Source organism: Larus michahellis, chromosome 7 (assembly GCF_964199755.1).
Source record: "Larus michahellis chromosome 7, bLarMic1.1, whole genome shotgun sequence".
Lineage (NCBI taxonomy): Eukaryota > Metazoa > Chordata > Aves > Charadriiformes > Laridae > Larus > Larus michahellis.
Window position 1 is genome coordinate 39,376,558 of NC_133902.1, and position 19,432 is coordinate 39,395,989.

General features: G+C 39.8%; 1 protein-coding gene across 2 annotated transcripts in view; it reads right to left on the reverse strand.

The window, feature by feature from the left end:
- B3GALT1 (beta-1,3-galactosyltransferase 1) overlaps positions 1-18,850 on the reverse strand; it is a 216,873-nt gene extending 198,023 nt beyond the window's left edge. For both annotated transcript variants that reach the window (XM_074594038.1, XM_074594037.1), the window contains exon 1: positions 18,656-18,850. The gene's annotated coding sequence lies outside the window, so the exon portion shown is untranslated. The remainder of the gene's footprint in view (positions 1-18,655) is intronic.
- Between the last annotated feature and the right edge of the window lie 582 nt (positions 18,851-19,432).

Below are 19,432 nucleotides of genomic sequence, written 5' to 3' on the forward strand. Positions count from 1 at the left end.
GTGTGGAACAAATCTGTTCAAAAAAAGGCATCACACAAAGTCTGAACAGTGAAACAGAGCCTTTGGAATCAATTTGAGGTGTTCCTTTGTTAGCAAAAGATCTCTTTGGGAAAAAAAATGTTGGACCTTTATGAAAAAATTAACAGAAGTTAAACTGTTGGAAGAAGGCTAAAAGGAAGAGTCAAATACCTAAAGCTTGAATAGAAAAGAAAAGAAAAGAAAAGGTTGGAGAAGTTAGTAATCTGCAAAAGCAGATTATTATGTTTTTTCGGGAAAAATCTTTGTCTAGTGTACACAGTCATAACTTCATTAACTTCAGCTGCATTTTCATAGTACGTAGCAGTCAATAATCTGCTCACTAAGTTTTGTGAAGGCCAAGTCCAATGGGTTTCAAAATGCTGTTAGGAAAAACATCCTGCTTTCAGGCAGCTTACAGTAAGATTGCTTATTGAAAGCATCCTTCAAGGTGAGGCGGCTGAGCCTGGAAAGAAAATTGGTTGAGAACTATAACCATATGCCATACAACATTTCAAGAGTCTGCAAACCCTTTTGTGACAGTTTAACTGTACAGCACAACTAGTGTCTTATCTGAATTCTAGCATGGCCTAAAAATGCTAAGAAATACCTTTCGTTTTCATCTGAAATCACACTGCTTGCTGGGTTCTTTAATCATCTAATTAAAGAGAGTACCTAACATTTTTTGATTTTCTAATTCACTTTGAACAAATGCAGTAATTGCTGAGGAAAACACACTTGATCTCTGTGTACAGTATGTGAGAAAACCTTGCACCAATGCTCAAAGGAGAGAAGCAATTAATTTAAGCTTCAAGATAGTATCACTGTATTGATTCAATAAGGCAAAAATATTTGTGACACTTTAAATAAGATATTAAAATGGAAACCTTTAGCAATATTTGGATCATTTTTTAGAAATGCTTAATGCTACTAAAGTAAGAAATCGGTGTTAAGGTTGTATAATTGATGTATTACATTTACAGTTTCAATAATACCAAACTGTTACGGCTGTGTTTTCAACAAAAATAATTCCAATCTGACAGATTCTTAAAGAAAATAATGAAGTTCTATAACCAGGTAATTATAAAGGTTTCTATTAAAGATGTTGACATTTCATAGCCTAGCAACTGTTTCTCCAAATGCAGTGGCAACTTCACTTTGGAGCAGGGTCAGTCAGATCCCCCTACAATTTACCCATCCTCATTTTGTTAAACAACGTACTACTGGCAGCACAGACTCCCTGTCAACGAGCTCGTCTTAAAAAGTATGCATGACCTGGGATTCTCAGGACCTTGATCATTCCCCCATCTGTCAAATACATCAAAATACAGGTTTTCCTTCTTCTCATCTGATCTGTTCATTCCTCTCATCTAGCCAACGTATTAATTTTCTGCTCACCTAATCATAGCACACCTATGAATCATGTAGGAATGACACGCTCTTGACAGCCTACCGACACGTGTACTGTACCTTGTATACCACAGTGGTTCTGTCACCTAACATTACTAACAGCATCCATCTCATCTTCTTATTTTGTACAATGAGATGTGCTCTGTGAATGTAATATTCTGCTCTAACCACTTTGAGATAAATTACCAGCGTAGCGCATTTCACACATGACTCCCATTATATCCCACAGATACAGTATAAGCTGCTCCCTAGCAACTGCAGCAAAAAAACGTACCCCTTTAGGTATTTTTCTCAGCTAAAGATACCAACTTGCTATTTTATGAACTTCATACATAAAACAATCTTGGCTACTGTCAGCTCAAGTTATTCTGACTAATGGTCCTTAAGATGCATTTTTAGCCCTTTGCCTAGTTTGGGTTCTGATACTGAAGCTTCCCTCTTGCAAACCTCCCACCTCAATAATTTTAGCACCAAGGAAAAAAAAATTATTTTTCCAAACCAAGAAATATCTTCCCAATAATACCTAACCATTTATACAAGAATTTTAAATCATGTCATGAGCTAGAAATCCATTTTATATGGGAAAGGAAAATCCTAGCATGCTGGCAAGAGTGGAGACGCTGGATTTATTTTGTGGAACACCAGAAAGTGTCTTTTGGTTGGACTTCATCAACACACTGAATCAGATTGCACATATTTTCAAAGGACTACAAGCTTTTAAGTAGACTACTGCTTCCTATGTTACCCCAAATCTATTTAAAGGAACTTAGTTAATATCTGGGGAAAGCCAGAAATTACAACTCCCTGTTTAAAAACAGTAGCCTCATGCTTACATCACACCTAGTGAATAAGAAGATGTGGCTGTTGTGAGATTGGTATTCGTTTAACACACAATAAAATATTTTTAAAGGAAATAACTAATAATAACAGCTAATTAACATACATGAACAGAACCTTCCACCAAACAGCATCAAAATTTAGGAATTTTCCCCTTCTGCCAGGGGAAAGGGTGTGACCGCAGGCAGTAATTTCCCCATAGAAGTAAAGTCAAGCCTTCAAGTGGGATGTTATCCAGGCTGGTTGGGTTAATACATTTAGGCGACGGCTAGTTTGGTATTGTTATTGTACTGCTGTGTATTGGTGAATCAAAACCATTACCAAAAAAATGATGAGGGAATTGCTGAAAAGGGGAAGACTGGAGCAGACAATGTATCTTTGATACCTCCTGGTACCAGTTTGTTTGAATCTGCACCATTCATTTGGTTTCACAACATAAAATGCCAAGCTAACTTTAGGCATCTTTGTACTATGGGTCTAGCTCTGTGGTTGATTAGATTAGGTTCCATGATTGGATTATCTTTATTAGACTGTTGTACTTCATGTGGTAGACACTGTAGACAAGGATAGCCAGAGTATAACACAATGCTGATCTTACATTATCCAAAGCATATTTCCTAATGATTGAATCCCTCAGCATCTCAAAACCCAAGGACCTGTGACGATGAGACAGGCTCTCTGCAGCAGTTTTGTAAAGTCACCCTCTTCTCTGGCCTTCGTGGCTATACGGTAAAACTGTATGGGTTCTCTTACTGATAATCCACTAGTGATAACTACACCACCGCAGGTTAGCATCTGCAGTGATTAGAGTTTGGCGTCTGTCTTGAGTCACGTCTGCAGTTTAGCTTTTTTATCAGTGTACTAACAGTAATATTTTAAGATATACATTATAGTTTTATACAACCTCTTGAGCTTGAAAAGGAAGTTCTATTGCTGCCAAACAGAATTATACTAAGTTCATGCTACAGTGGTACATACAGAATCTGCTGAATTCTAGATGTTCAAGGACTAACTTTTACAGAACCATTTTACACCTGGATATAACTGCATTGGCTTCCAACTTTTATTTAAAAGATGCTTGTAGAATGGAAAATGAAATCACTGGCTAAAAGACGGTGGATACCTGTAAAGTGCTGCATACCATGAACTGCCAAGAGGTGGTGTTTTTTTTGAAACAGGATACAGGGTTCACAACAACAGAAAAGCAAATGAATACACCACTGATTTTTTCACGTGGCTGAAATGACATTAGTGAACATTACAACAAATAACTTAATCTGGACAGTAAAGAAAACACATCTACACAAACAAACAAACAAAACCCAACAAAACCCCACAAACTCTACCAAATCACAATATCCTCTTTTAGTGATGTGTAAGGTGAATTTCTAACTTTTCCAAAAGGATAGAGAACGTTCCAAAACTGTTGTCTTCTACGGCTCCATTCTCTCTAATTCTTTTTTCTGAGCAGCGAAAGCTTTATGGAACATTAGAGAAACTTTTATTCCAAATAACATTCATTAACGCATTTTCTCTCTTGCTGTCTTTATATAATACTGATACACAAGAAAGCAATGGGCACTGAAGAAATCTTAACTAAGATTTTACAGGCAGTCCTGCTGCCAGAACTGTTGTTTTCTACTTCAACAAAAAATTGCAAGATCCTTTAAAGTCACATGACTGACTCTGGGTTCAGTGAAGAGGTAGACAAGTCAATTTAGGCATTATACTACTCTCATACAGTTGTATTTTCTCAGCTGAGTCTATTAACATATAAGAAGCTTCATGCTATTGTGATGATATTGCTTCTAGTACAGGAGTCGTTTGGGTATCTTTGTTCTGCACACAGAGAGAGTAGAGTTTCAATGTAGTTGTGTTCATTTAGAGTAGTTTACTGCATATTTTGTCCACATCAAAAATAAAAGCACTGCTACCGTCACACTTGTTGGCAATTTAAAAATCAACCCTGAAAAACCTGAAGGCAGTAACTAAGCAAAAAATAAAGCATGTGTATAAATTCGCTCACTGGGCATTGATACTAAATTATAAAAGACAAATAAAAAATACTGGCACAGAGGAGATTAGTTTAAGTTGGTGCTGCTTGTGCTGTGGTTGTCTTGTGGATAAAGAGATGAACTCATGTTTTACAGATGTCAACACTTGTCACCGCTACCAAATTCAACCGAAAAACCCCTACTGCACTCTTTCAAAAACACCTCTTCTGCAACGTTATTTTCTAAAAAGCATCTCATGCTTCCAAAATTGCTGATCATGCCTAACCAGTCCTCGTATGCCCTTTTTATCATGCTGAGAAACATATGTGCTTCAGTTGCAAATGATCTAAAAATAAGTGTATGCACGCAGTTTTATCAATTCAAAAGAAAAGCCCCATAAAGAATTTAGGATCTACATCATCTTCCACTGGCATGCAGCCATGTGGATGGTCAGAGAGATGGTAATTGCAGGACAGAAGAGAAAACAGCACCTGTTAGCTGGCCATAGGCAACAGCAATTCAAAAGCAAACAGCAGAAGTGGGGCAGGCTTATCCTTTCCCTTTAGGAAATTCTATCTATCTGCAACTGTTACAGAGCTCCAGAGGGAATGAAATCTGGTCTTTCTGTAGAATAGGAAAAGACAATAAACACCACCTCTGTTGACTGATACCTCTCTGATAAAAAGCATAGCATGTGTTTCATGTGGCTACACTTTAAGCATCTTCCTTGATACCCTCTGGTGAAACTGACCTGGAAAAAAAAGTGCAAATGAAATTCAGATACAGGTTTATGCCAAGTTTGACGACATGACCCTAAAACAGGATCCTGGAGACCATCTGACTTTGTGAAGCAGACACGCATTTTCTGAGAATTCATGTGTCGCTGCCATCAGAAGTAAAACGCTATACAGTAATTGGCATATTTAATAAAATGCCATTGAAATGCATCCTAGCTAGAACACTGCTAAATAACATGCCAAATTCCTGCACCAAAGTAATTATCTTCAGTGTCACTGGGTAACTACCCGGCACCAAAAAATGGCATTTCCATTAGAGCCATGTGCCATTAGTGCCATTTATCACTTTTATATTGGGTAAACATTGGAGTTCAAACTGCATTTCCTTAGGAGTTCAGTATGGCGTAGCTGGTATGGTATTATGAATTTAAGCTTGATGCAAAGTTTTATTAGAAGTAGTACAGTCTTTAGCTCATCGAGATTCTCATTTCATGAACAAACATCCTATTGACTTTTCTGTGAGCTTTATGTACTTCAGGTCTGCAAGGTCAGGTCTTCTGTATGTATCTTAATGACATACTGAAAAGATTTGACCTAATCAAAAGAATAATTTTCATACCAATACACCAGGTATAATACAGCAAGAAGAGAAGGAAAGCTGTTTCCCTTTTAAGCTAATAACAGGCACACAAATTTCTAGGTAACACGTTTTTGTAGAGTTCAGTATTTCCTCATAACAAGAAATAACTGGGTTATACTTACTCCCCAAACGATGAGAGTTGTATGTTTGAAAGGAACAAAGCACCATATGCATATGGCATGTCTTCATATGTATGAAAATCACAGTTGGATCCCAAGAGAAAAAACTGAAAAATTGTTTTTCATAGTTTACACTAAGAAAACCAAAAATAATATACAAGCTTCCTAGGAATGCTTGTCCTTCAAACGATCCTTGTAAAACAGAGCATACCATCTTTTTATTCAATTTTCTTTTTTTTTTAAAAATGCAAATTTGTTTACCTTTTGTTAAATAAAAGAAAGAAGAGCAGCCTGGAAAAGCAAGAACATTTAAGAAAAAACCCTGACTGAATAAGCTAAATAACAAAGTTCCCTTTCCTCTGAGAATTCGGAACTCCTTTAAAACCTTAAAATGCATGTCAACTTTAATATGAACTATGCTGCCAACTTAAATTTCTAGCCCACGCTCACACAGTTTTCACTGCTTTCTCTCTCATTATTTCCAGAACAAATATAGTACAAAAATCGAGCAAGGTATTCCTGACAGTAAACAAATACTACGAAAGCAAAGTCCTCCTAAGCCCTGATAAAACAAACATTATGAAACAGTACAGGTAGTATCCTGACGAACCCACAGGATGGGGGAAAAAGAAACTATAAATCTTCGCAACGCTGTGTTCAAGAGAAAGCTGGTAAATGCACTAAGGTGTATTAACTACCTAAATCCCAAAAACAGATTTACTGAAATTCAGGGAAGTCCTGGCTTTTCGCTCTCATGGAAGGTAGGAAAGGACTCAAGATTGACTGAAATTAACTGAAGTCTTAGAGATCGCTTTTAGTTAGTCCAGTGGGCTTTGGGTAAAGACTTGAATGTGAAACCCACTTGGCAATAAACTAGTTTTACTATTTGTTTTTCTCCATCTACATACTTGTATATTAGCCTGCCTTTTATGCATTTGTTAACATTGAATATGATCGTGTCATTTGTATGGTTCTGTTTATTGTAACTTTCTTTGCATAAAAATTATTTATGCAGAATAATAATATGGTTTGAAGAATAACTCCAGAGAGCTGTAGTTGAGGTTCTTCTCTAGAGGTGCACAAGGTTATTGCAATATTTCATTACCACAAAATAATAAATCTTCAGATAAAGGCAGTATTAGCTTGTAGTATTCCTTACTACCGTGGTACCAACTTTTCCTTGTAAACAAATTTAATCACTTCCATATCGGTTATATATGAAATTTTAATGCTATGCTTCATAAGGAACACCTCCTGAATTTTCATTACAATATATTGTTATATTACTTATACAGTTAGAAAATCTATTTGTCTTTAAGCATGTCACCGCATCTCATTGAAAAATATCTAGCCTAATGAAGTTCTACTAGTAAAAAAAAAGTGTTTTTCCGTTTGTAAGTCCTCAATTCAACCACTGTGGGGTTCATTACAGATTTTCTAAACCCCACGTGTCACCTCCATGGTTCTTCTAATTATCTTTCACAATATCACCTATCAGAACTGTTCAAAGACTATAAATCTTTGTCCTTCTAGACAGAGAAGAGCAACCACATACATTTTCATGTGCCATGAAATAACCTGATACTATAAATATATTCTTCTCCATCTAATATTAACTATATTCTTATCTAGTTACTATATAGTAAAAGAAACTAAGGCTACAACAATCTGTATTGTTTTACATATGAAAGATGTGGTCATCTCCTTCAAAAGCTTAACATGATTTTATTTTTCAGCACTGAAAGTATACAAAAGTCAAAACAATTATTTTTCTTCATGGAAATAGTCCATCAGATAACAAAGCAGAGATACCTTTAGTAATACTATGCCCTTCTCTGTAAATCAGGAAAAAAACATTATCCAGTGAGTTATGAAATCCTGGCACATAAGAATAACGTACAAAACTGAAGCAATTACAAAGTTCACAGGTAGTACACAAGACAACATAATGGATTAAGAATTTAGGCATGCATTAATAAATATGTAGATACTGCGTATTTAGAAGGCTTTTGAATTGAGAAAAGATGAAACTAAAGTCCTGATCAGCATTTTTATCATCCCTGTGAAAATGCCAGGCCAGATCCCCAGGTGCATGAAGTTTGTACTCCGCAACAGCAACAAGCTGTCCCAAATCCAGTTAACAGCTACTTTATCCTGTATTGTCCTCAGCACCAACACAGGTTTGGCTCATGCCACCTGGGGGACCAAACTGTCCTACCCTTGAGCTTCACTCATCCAAGCAATTACAAGTGCCACCAGGTACACATGCACATTCCTTTGTCTGAGAGCACTTTCAGAGACAGCAGATGTCATCTGGCTCTCCCGGCTGCACTCTAGTGGCTGGGACCAATTAGTTACAGCAAGCAGTGGCCAGAACGCGACCTGGCAACTGATCCACCACATCCAGCCAGGGCTGCTGCCCTTGGTTGTCTCTGGCCTAAGCAAATCTCCTCTGGTGTTCAGAGCAACGGGGAATACGGGAGCCAAAACTGACAGCATGTCTCTGCTGCGCTGTGTAGAAACTTCTTAACTTGTTCCACAGATAACTCATTTTCAAAGACTGTAAAGAAACCAGTACAAGTACTATTAAAAGCATTTGTAATGTAACTAATACTAAAACTGATTTCCAGTATTAATCACTATATTTTTTTATTCAGAGGATGTTTCAACATACAGGATAGTAGATGCTTCTTGCTATCTGCGCACACGTGCTATGTCTTAAAGAGAATTAGAAAACATCTTTTAAAGAGTAAAAACATTATATTTTTAATATAGGTGCTTGAAGCCATGTTGTTAAAACTGTGATTAAAAATTACTTTCAAACAAGTGCATGTTGTATAAGTGTAAGCTTATAGGTCATATCGACCCAATAACAGAAAAACTGATAGAGTTTGAAAGATGGGCAAAACACGTTTTCAAAAAGGTTGGGTAGATCTACAAAAGTTGGAAAAACCACGCAGAACCCTTATTGGTATTTTGCTAGAAGAACCGCAGTAACAATAATTCTGGATAGTATAAGCTCTAAGTTAGTTCCAAAATATCAGGCAACATGCAGTCAAAGTCATAACTACCTGAGCCCAAAAGGTCTTATACAGAATTACAAGAGGTCTGAGTCTTCATTTCACTGACAGCTGTACAAAGTGCACAGGACTTGCTCAGGCGTAATTGACCTGTTTGCTCATGTCAGAAGTCTCACTACAGGGCAATCACCTCAAACAAGCACCTAATAGAGAAATGAAAACATGCAGTAACTTGGCTGAGTGACCACACAGAAAATAAGCGACATACTTTACAAAAGACAAGTTCCATTAGTACTTTATGTTGCTTACTTTTACTGGGTTATAAAGAAATTTTCCTTTCTTAGAGTTTTCAAATTATGAAGGAGATGATTTCCAGGTGACCTCAGCTGTGACACATTAACCAATACATGGCTTCCCCAGACTTTGTGGTTATTATAGTAATATATAGTTAAAAATTATATAAAATGGGTATGGTCTGGCCCAGGCTCAAACTCCTATGCCTTGGTGCCTACCTCTAAGCGGACCTGTGATCCCATGACAGCCAGCCAGAATGATCTGCAATAACCCAGCCAATAACAGTCAGGTGCCTCGGTCAAAAGCCAGTGATGAAATGCAGCAAGAGGCTCGGGGAAGTATTCTATCTCCCAGGTAGGGTGTCTTTGTTCCAAGAAGTCCTTGCCGGGCAAAGAAAACCTAGCAGAAGCCTACTGTGAAGTTCTCCTTGTCATATAATCCACAGCTTCTGCTGCATCATCCACATTCATTCACACATGACTTGATGCATAGTCTGCTATCTAATAAAAGTGTAACATCTTCAGAGGAAAACCTATTACTTATGACTCAGTTACTTTCTGTGCAATTTTTTTTGAGCCATTTTGCAGTCTGACATTTTATGTTTTACTTTCTGAAAAGAATTAATTAATTTTGTTTCAGAAAATTGAAATGACAAAATATCTGAAAGTGGACAGCTGATGCTATGGCATGACTTCCCTCTCCAAAAACCTACAGGTGAGCTTTTTGCTTTTACTAGGAAATTCTTTTGCCACCTACTTTTGTCGTGACCATTCCTGAGATTACAGCACTGTCTAATTGTGTCAGATGATAAAGAGCAATTTTACAACGTGAGGTGCAATACCAAATTCACTTTGCACAAGACTTCAGTGATATCAATACCAAACCTGAAAGAGGAAGAATAACTGTTTCTTCTCTGCAAATGAAAAACATTTCACAGCAAACATCTTAGTTTGGAAATTTTTAACAGAGTTGGCTGTTTATGCTTAGAATTTGCGCGAGTAACAAACAATAGTATTTCATTTCCCTTTTAAATGAGGATATTACTGAATAAACAGTATAGAACTTCTAGAAGTTAGATCTTAGTTTAAATAGGTTTTTATTTGATCTCTGTAAGCACACCTCTCTTGTTCATACCCACATCTAACAAGATTTTGTATTTTCTCCAGAGAAATATTTAGAGTAAGATATCATAATACAGTATTTCAATATCTCCTCCTTACTTGTAACTAGGACATAATGTGTTGAATTCTACTCCCATTGAGTTCTAATTTCATAAAGTACACAAAATATACAGATAAAACAATCTTATCCCAGTAACAGTATATTTTCCATGTAAGATGTTTAATATGATCCAACTTGCAACGTGAGTAGCAGCCCAGATGCTCAAATTCTACTTCTGATTTCTACAGTCTGTTTCCACCCCCAGTTCATCGATGGCAATGTTTGACTTTGTACAGTAACCTGAAATCTGCACATGAAAATTTCCAGCAAGTAGGTCAGCCTCTTTGGAGATTGCAAAACATTTCTTCACCTGAGCTGCGACATAGCAAAATATTTGTGTAGCAGGTATTACAGAGCAGAAGTAGTAAAGTGCTCTTTAACAAACTGAGAGGACAGAGGTGAATCCCAAGCAAGTATATGCAGACTTGAGACGTCAGACTCAAACTGACCTAGTTACCAATAACTTGGTGAGAAACTTTCATTTGAAGCTTAATTCATGGGATGAAAACCTGTAGTATGATCAGCTATGCTCATACATTTGAATCTTTCAGCCAACCTTTAGCAGTGCTATGTTACTTCCTAGCTTATTGTAAGCAAATACAGTAGTGAATTACATATAACAGAATTTACTTTATGATTACATTTGAGATAAGATGCATTTTCTGAAGCCTTTTAACAAATAGACAGCACACTCAAAAGCCTGGCAAAAAGAAAAACCAGCGGGCTTCCTCCAAAGTCTGAAATCCAAGCAAAATGTATTATTTTTCTACATTTCTTGCAAATTTTGAACGCTTTAAATAAACTTTTATTAAAAAAAATTACAGTACAATGCCATGAATATATTAGTGCCACTCTCATTAGCTGCCTAACAGACCAAATGATTTCTTGAGATTTAAAGTGCCTTCTTAGAAAATGTACATTGAAGAAATTAACTGTTTTAGAATATTTTGTGGATGCCCACAGCAGTGTGGCTTCCTTTACATGTACCGTTCTATCTACACAAAAGTATTTTTTCTAGGGAAGAAAACATTAAAATTTGGCTGATGATTCTGAAGTATCTTATAAAAATGTCCAATGAATGATTGCATACATCTTAACACAAGAAGATACTGTCATAATTAAACAATGGAAGACAAGTTCCACTTACAACAGTCTGTTTAAGGCAGATAAGCAGTGTAAGTGGCAGTGCTCTACCAGTGTGCTGCTAAATGCATTCAGCACAGATTCATCAATTAGCACTACTGTGGCCTGTAAGCACTGGGCAGAGGGGGAAATTGTGCAGACCATACACCAACAGCGTTCACGTCCATCCATGACATCCTTGCAGGCTATCATGAACTCACTACTCCACACTAAACTAATCTCGAGCTGCATCAGCCAACAGAAAGCTGACCATGACTTTGCAGCTACTGTACACAAGGACATGTTTGTCATGAAGTAGCACTAGGTGATTTTCAAGCATACCATGCAAAAGGGATGCACCAAAACCTTTTTCTGTGGCAAACGACGTAGTCTTGGTCGCTACAAATTCTGGCAAACAGCATCCATTAAGGTGAAATCTGACTTTAAACCACCCATTACTAAATTTGAATAATAGAAATATTATATTTGTTACATACTTGAATACATACTAATTTGAAAAAGCTGTTTTGGTGAACTGTGTTATGGTGGAAAACAAAATGAAAGAAAAATACTATTGCTGCAAATAACTACAGTTGGTATAACAGTCTTTTAGACAGCCAGATTTACACAGCAGATGACCTCATCAATGAATAGTAAAACAGCTGGGACCTTCCTGCAAAGCATCTAAAATATAACTCTTTAAGCTAAATATTTAAATAGGTTGACTACTAAAATAGTCCTGTACTTCTGCCAAGTACTTTAACAACAATAAATCAAGAAACAGAACAGTGCTTCAGGCTGTGGTTTGACAAGCACGTAAGGTAATTTAACTGCTGCCTGTCAACCATCCTGCTCCCCTCTTGCATTTACCTTCATACATCCTCCCTTGCATCCTTGCATCAGCCTTTGTAAAGTCTTCTATGAAGCAGATTCAAGCTGGCAGAAAGTGGGTTTCTGTTTTGGTTTGGTTTTTTAAACCAGTGGACAGTGGGGAAAAGTTGTCTTCTGCCAGACTAATATGCTGAAGTGGTTCTGCAAGGCGTTAGTAAGGATGGAGTCATTGTGACTGGGGGAAGGGAAGACAGGATCATCAGCTGGAGTCACTTACACTGCTGTGAAACCACATTTATTACTAATAAACACCAAGTATTAATGCAGCACACTAATAATACATTTCTAATGTTTCTTTAAACCTCACTCTCAATGCTGTTTGCAGTGCAGCAGCTCTTCTAAGTGACGTGCTCTGAATATCAAATGACTAGCCTGGTTTTGAACAAGGAACACGAAGAGGTCCTTTCTATATGGTGGGCTTCCAATCTAACCTCTAATAAAACTGTGAGGGAGGAGGGGAAAAGCTTTGCTTATTATTTTAATGTTACTATGACATGTAGTTCACAAATGGAAGGTGATTAATTAGATGGTACTGGAGTTAAGACTGTTATGTAGTGCATCCATAGAGACACTAGGAAAGCATTAAACCTATTTGAGTAAACTTCATACTCCAATATTTTTAAAAGCTTCTCTGGTTTTAATTAAACATAATTTTAATAGCAATCAATGTGGATCAAATACCATATACCACCATTCTCATTTCCCCATTCAGTGCTGTTGGATTAAATGCTATGAATGCCATCTTTCAGAGTGTTCTTTCTTTCTTATCTGGTTTGGGTTTCTGGATACAGCCTTAACCTGTCATTCTTCTGAGATCACGCTTGCTGAGGTTTAAAAAAAAAACACTAAATAAAAACAAGAAAAAAGCAAAGTCCGTGTTACATACAAGCCATGTTTAAGATCTACAAACACCTTGACTGATTTGCCCCAACACTTTTATCCCTCTCAGATGTACATGCAAAAATACTCATAAGGAACAATACTGTTTGCAAAATTGGGACAAAGACAGGAAGTTGCCTTCGAGCACAGAACTAATGCCATGCTGATGGCAAAGAACTCCAGAAGTACCTCGCAAAACTCAGACTGGACAAAAAGATGACAAATGAACTTTAGTGTAGATACTAAGCTAATACATCTAATGAAAAAAGATCTAAATCACATACACACCATGCTGACAAATTACATTATTGACAGATCCCTGGAATTAACATTTTTATGTTCAACAGCAACCAAAAAACCTAGCAAAACATTTCTACAACCTTGGTCCACCCACATGTCGAGTAGTGTGTGAAGTTCTGGACTCTGCATCTCAAGGACAGACTGTAGTCAGAGAAGGGCAAACAAAACACTAAAAGGATGGAGTGCCTGCCTTAGAAAAGGAGACTAAAGAGGTTCTTCAGTTGGAGAGAAGGCTGAAGCAAAATATGATCAAATTAAACCATGAAGGTGATAAATAAACTAACATAAAACTTCTGCCTGCTAAAGCCTCCAGTAATAGAACTAAGGGACGTTTAACAAAGCTAGTAAGACATTAGTTTACAAAACATTAGAATGCTTCTTTACAAAGGTAGTAGTAAGCTTCTGGAACTTACCACCGCAGGAGGTTGTGAAGGTAGTGAGCATCAGCAAGTTTGAAAAAGACAAGTTCTTGGTTGGCAGGTCCACAAACAGGTTCTTAAAGCACTGAGCAGATAGATACCTACCATCCCTAATATGAAAACTAAGTACGCAGGGAATGTACAAGGGAACAGATACATAAAGTGGCTAGGTTTGTGAACAGCCCCTAAATAGCATCCCTTAATGTCACTGCTGGAGACCAAACCCTGAATATGAAGGCCCCCTGGTTTGACCCAACAGAGCTTTTCTGTTATTCTTAACTTCAATTTTCCCTAAAGTCTTCTGTTAAGCTCTGAAAAAAACCACAAAAAAAAGGTTACACCCCAGCTTCTTATCTGCTGTGAAAGATACACGTCAGATTTGAATGACAGCAGATCTTCAGTATCAATTCTAACATATAATATCCTATATTACGCAATAAATTAGTACTAGATCTTTAAAAAAAAGTAAGGGTCAGACCCAGGAGGGAATATTTGAATTACTCCAGCCAGTGTGACTCCCACAAAGCCACAGATGTTGTTCCACAGCAGGATCCGCTATTTCAATGAAAATGTAGCCACCTGCTGTGGGACAAAAGAAACAAACATCAGCCCCTCAAACAGCAGAGCTGCAGAACAGCTCAAAGGGAGGCAAGGTTAGGCGTGTAAGTCATTCTAATTTTTACTACAGCAAGTCTCAAAAAATAGTAAGAGTTAAAGCTTACTGGTACTCGGATGTCAGTCTTAAGAAGCTGAGTGCAAAAGCCAGTATCTGTAAGGTATTTTCTGCCCTCTTCTCTTCTACAGAAAGTATTTATACATGAAATAGGCATATTGTAACTGAAATATTTTGAGGCTACTGATAATACAGAACACCCTTCTGCAAAGGGAGAAGGTATGCTGGCAACCTTCCATAGAAATGAATAAATATAGCTCAACAGAATTATCACATGGTTTCAGTTGTACAGCATATTCTTCACTCACTTCACTCTTTACCATTAGCTCCCTCTCCAGTATTTGGTAACTTCTTGTTATTCAGAAGGGAAGAATGTATACTTACGTATTTCATAAATATATCCAGTGATATGTTATACATTAAATTAAACATTTATATATGCATTAAATTATGCATTTTCATTCTTAAGGGAATAATAAAGTACAGTTTTGATGAGCAACTATTGCAGATATTTAGATTACTCACAATAGTTTGGGAGGTTAAATTGAGAGCTACAAAAATCAGAATGCAGGAGGGTTAAAAAAGAGTGTCCGCCCCCCACTACACCTGCACAATACCTAGCAATTTTACATTTTAGGTAGTGATACAAGAAGAGGGGTGTGCTTGTAAATGAGATCTGTAATTTGTTAACACACCTTGATTCATCCCTGTATTAATACTACCCACAAGCAGGCCCAAGGCTCAGAGAGACTTGGACGTCCTTTCTTTTTCCTGGGTGAACTCTAGAAAGCTGATCTCAGCCACCAACACATGGGCAGCCTGCACAGCTCTGCCAGAATTTATGCCTGCCTGCCTATCAGTCAAAGAAGAACTCGCCCACCTTCACCTCCCTTGGTTATTCTGTTGAGACCTGTGCCCTCAGCATCAGGAGCTGAATTCCCATGTCCTGTTTATGAGTATCTTTTGTTAACCTCCTGGGAAAGCATTCGCAGGAGACACCACAGGACCTGAAGAAGAGCAATCTTGGTCATTCACTTATGCCTATGGCAGTGTTAGGCAGCAGCAGATACTATCACCATTTGGAAACATCTGACGCATGTAAGTGAAAAAGGGAACACTTGGATGTGGAGGCGTTTTATACTTCTGTTTATCTGGAATTCTGCAGAGCTTCCATACATCAGCATTTACAGTCGCTGTATTTACTGGAGACAGTACTAACAGCTACAAGTCAGCATTTTAACTGCAGTTCAAAAATGGTGTTAGCTTTTCCAAAAAGATCAGTGTACCGTTTGCACGATCTAATACAACTAGAAGAAGATACATCATTTGTTCATCTTTTCCATGATCTTCTGCAACAATTCAGTAGTTCAACTAAATGTCCATATGTGATTTTTTCTAAAAAAGCATAGCACTTGTTTTCCCTAGCTGTATCAAAAGAAATAATTTTACTACTACTTATGGCAAATTACATCAATATTATTTTAATATCTACCTTTACCTAAGCAACTAAATAGGCAGCAGGCTGGAGAATGTGACAGCCTTGACTGCTTCAGTTCCAGATTTCTTATTACATTGCATATAGCAATACTTTCCTGTAAAAATTTTTACTACAAAAGCAGCTTAGGAAAACCCAAGATCTTTTTTTGTCACTTTAGTGAGCGTCCTTTTACTTGGGAGGGCTGATTTTCTTTTATATAGAAGAAAACTATGAAAAGCAAACTAACAATCTCCGAAACTTCTGCATTCTTCTCTAGTTTTAACTAGGTATGAGCATTATATAATGATAATAATTAGGAATATTAGTAAGTCTGTAGCTGATGAATATTTTTTTAAAAGTAGACAGTTAATACATTCATATTCACTTTAGTGGTGGGACAATCCCTGCTCCAAAAAAGTTGGTAACTTATTAACAGACAAAGAAGAGAAATCAACGCTGAATCGAGCACCCTTCTGAAGATATATAATTGAAATATTTTGATCTTTTAGAAAAGGTTTCCTAAGAACTGAGGGAAAAAAGTAGTTAAGACAAAGACAGGCTATGTAGCAAACACAGTGGCATACATTCTCCTGCATGCACGTCCTCCTGAGAACAATCATGGTGAAACGAGTGTCACGAATAATGACTACTCATGTGCTGAAGGTTCTACAGTTTACCATTCATAAACTAGAATTTTAAACTAAAATTTGGTGTTACTTACAAGAGGGGAAAAAAAAAAAAAAGCTTGGTGTTTTCAGCCTGTAATCTTTGCAGAAATTCTACTGGTCTCTGACAAAAAACCACCACAAAAATTTGGGGCTTGTAAAAAAAACACAGATGACATATGAGGCAGACTAGCACAACTGAGTGCACCTCAGACATTGCATCATGGCTATGTGAAACGTATTTGGATCAGGAGTGCTCTCTAAATTAACCTGAAATGGTCTGAAGACATTGATTTCAAGTTAACTAAATGAGGTTTCTGAAAAACTGGTTTGCCAATATGACATTTTGCTGGATCTATCTAGAATTGGTAATGTACAAGAAACTGAAATTTCATTAGCAATTTATGTTTCGTCAAAAACAATATTTAGTGGATGCAGGGAGGGAACAATATTAACCTGTATCAGTTATAAATTCCACACCTCAGATCTTTCACGCTTACTAGCGCCTCCCCCTCAGCTGTAAAACTGGAGGGCTTCAGCTCTCCAAAGCAGAGAGTACATGTATTTGTAACAACGGGGCTTATGGTGGTTATTCATCCTTGCCATCTATCACATGATTTTCAAAAATTCTGAAAGCATATTATGCATCACGTGACTGAATGCATCCTTATAAATTAATTAATACATCAGAATGCTCTGTATCAAGAGAGAACCAAATCAATGCACTCCTAGAAAGTAGGGAAGGAAGCTTACAGCTACCGAAGAATGAAAAAATGAATCAAATTAAATGCTCTTTATGTTTTCTGCAGACAATGTTTCTTAATGTTTAAAATGCCCAACCTATCACATGCAAAATAATCAAGAGATAACAGAAACTATTTTCTCTTCATTGTGGATGTTCATTGTGGATGCTATCTTGCCTCCTGCTGAATCAATGTCAAAACTCCTCTTTATTTCCATGATCAGGTTCATCATCTCCAAGTCCAGCAGCATCCTAACGATTCCTTAAAATGTTATATAATCAAGATTCTGAATGTTTCCACTAACGTCTATAAAGAACATCTAAAGGCTATTTTTTCTATATTAACAAGATTTGTCAATACTTCAAAGCCTTCCAATACCATCTTCTATCACTGAAGTACAGCAGGTTGAAGAACAATGAAAAAGTGCGCACACGGATAAACGGGATTTCATCTTTGGGATTCCTCCCTCTCAACAGCCACTGGTCACATATCAACCATCACCGTACTTTAAAATAACTTTTCTTTAAACTCTTTTAACAACTTTAATATACAGTCCGCGGCCACAACAAGCCCACCACCTGCCGTAGTTCCCCCCGCGTGTCAATCGCCCAGGCCGGCGTCCGGGACCACGTTCGAGTAAAATCCTTCCTCAAAGGGGAGTTCAAACCCCGGATGGGTGCCGGGGACGCGGCGCGATCCGCCTTTCCCAGCGACCAGCCCCCACCTCCCCGGCAGCCCCTCACCGGCAGCGCCGGGGACACCGGCGGCACCGTTCGGCGTGTCCCCCCCGCGCTCCGGCCGCTCCCCCTAGCCCTCCCGAGGCGACGGAGGACCCGAGTGGGCAGCACCGCAGCCCCTCCGTCAGACCCGATTGGCGGGCTAGTGTCGCCCCCCGCCGCGGCAACCGCGGGCACCACCGGGCGGCAGCATCGAAGTTCCCGCCGTGCCGCCGGTCCCGCCCGGGGACCGGGACGGGATACGGCCGGGACCGCCGCGCTGAAGGGCACGGCAAGGGGCGGTGGGGGACCGCACCCGCCCGCCCACGACCCCTGCCCGTCGCGGCCCACCGCCGCCCGCCGCAGGCATCCCGCCCGCCCGCCCGCCCGCCGCTCCACCCGTGCCGGTACCGCTGCCGCCAGCCCCTTCAGCACGGAGGCGCACAGAGGCGGGCATCCGCCTTCCCCGCGGCCGGACCTTACCGGCCGCACTCGCCGCCGTCGCCCGCCTGGGCGCACGCCGCTCCCCGCCGGGCTGCCGCTGCCGTACGCCGCCCCGCAGCCGGCATCACTGCTCCGCCCGCAGCCGCACCAGCCGCCGCGGCGCCCGGCAGCTGCGCCCGCCTCACCAGAGCGCAGCCCGGGCACCGGCGGGGCTCGCCCTCTCCGACTGACAACCCCCAGTAGCCAATCGCCGCCCGCGCAGCACCGAAGAGGCGGGAAGGTGTGACAGAAAGGGACCAATGGGAGCTCGCCTCTCCGGCAGCGCTGTTTCCGGGAGGGGGGAGCCGCGGCGGGCAGCGGGGGTCGCCGGGGCTGTGAGGCGGCGGGGCGCGCCCGTGCGGAGCGCTGTGCCGAGGCGGGCCGGGCCGGGCCGGGCTCCAGCGGGGCGGGAGCTGGGCCTCGCTCCAGCCCCGGTGGCGGTAACGCGTGCGGCGGGGCCGGTCTCGCCCTTCCCCAGCTGCTCGGGAAAACGGGAGCGGGGCTGAGGGCCGACCTCTCAGGTGGGAAGCGCGCGTCGCCCTTCCCGTGCGTGCCCAGGAACATCAAACTTCACAGCGTGGCGCTTTGTTAAAAAAAAAAAAAAAAAAAAATTAAAAAAAACGGGGAGAGGAGGAACATTTTTTCCGGCGGAATCCCGCTGGGCTGAAACCGTGTCCGCCGGCAATGTTCCCGCAGCGGACGGCGGCCGCCGACCTTGGCGCCCCCGCGGGCGGCGGGGGACCGCGTCCCTAACGGCGGCCGCGCTGCGGGCGTGGC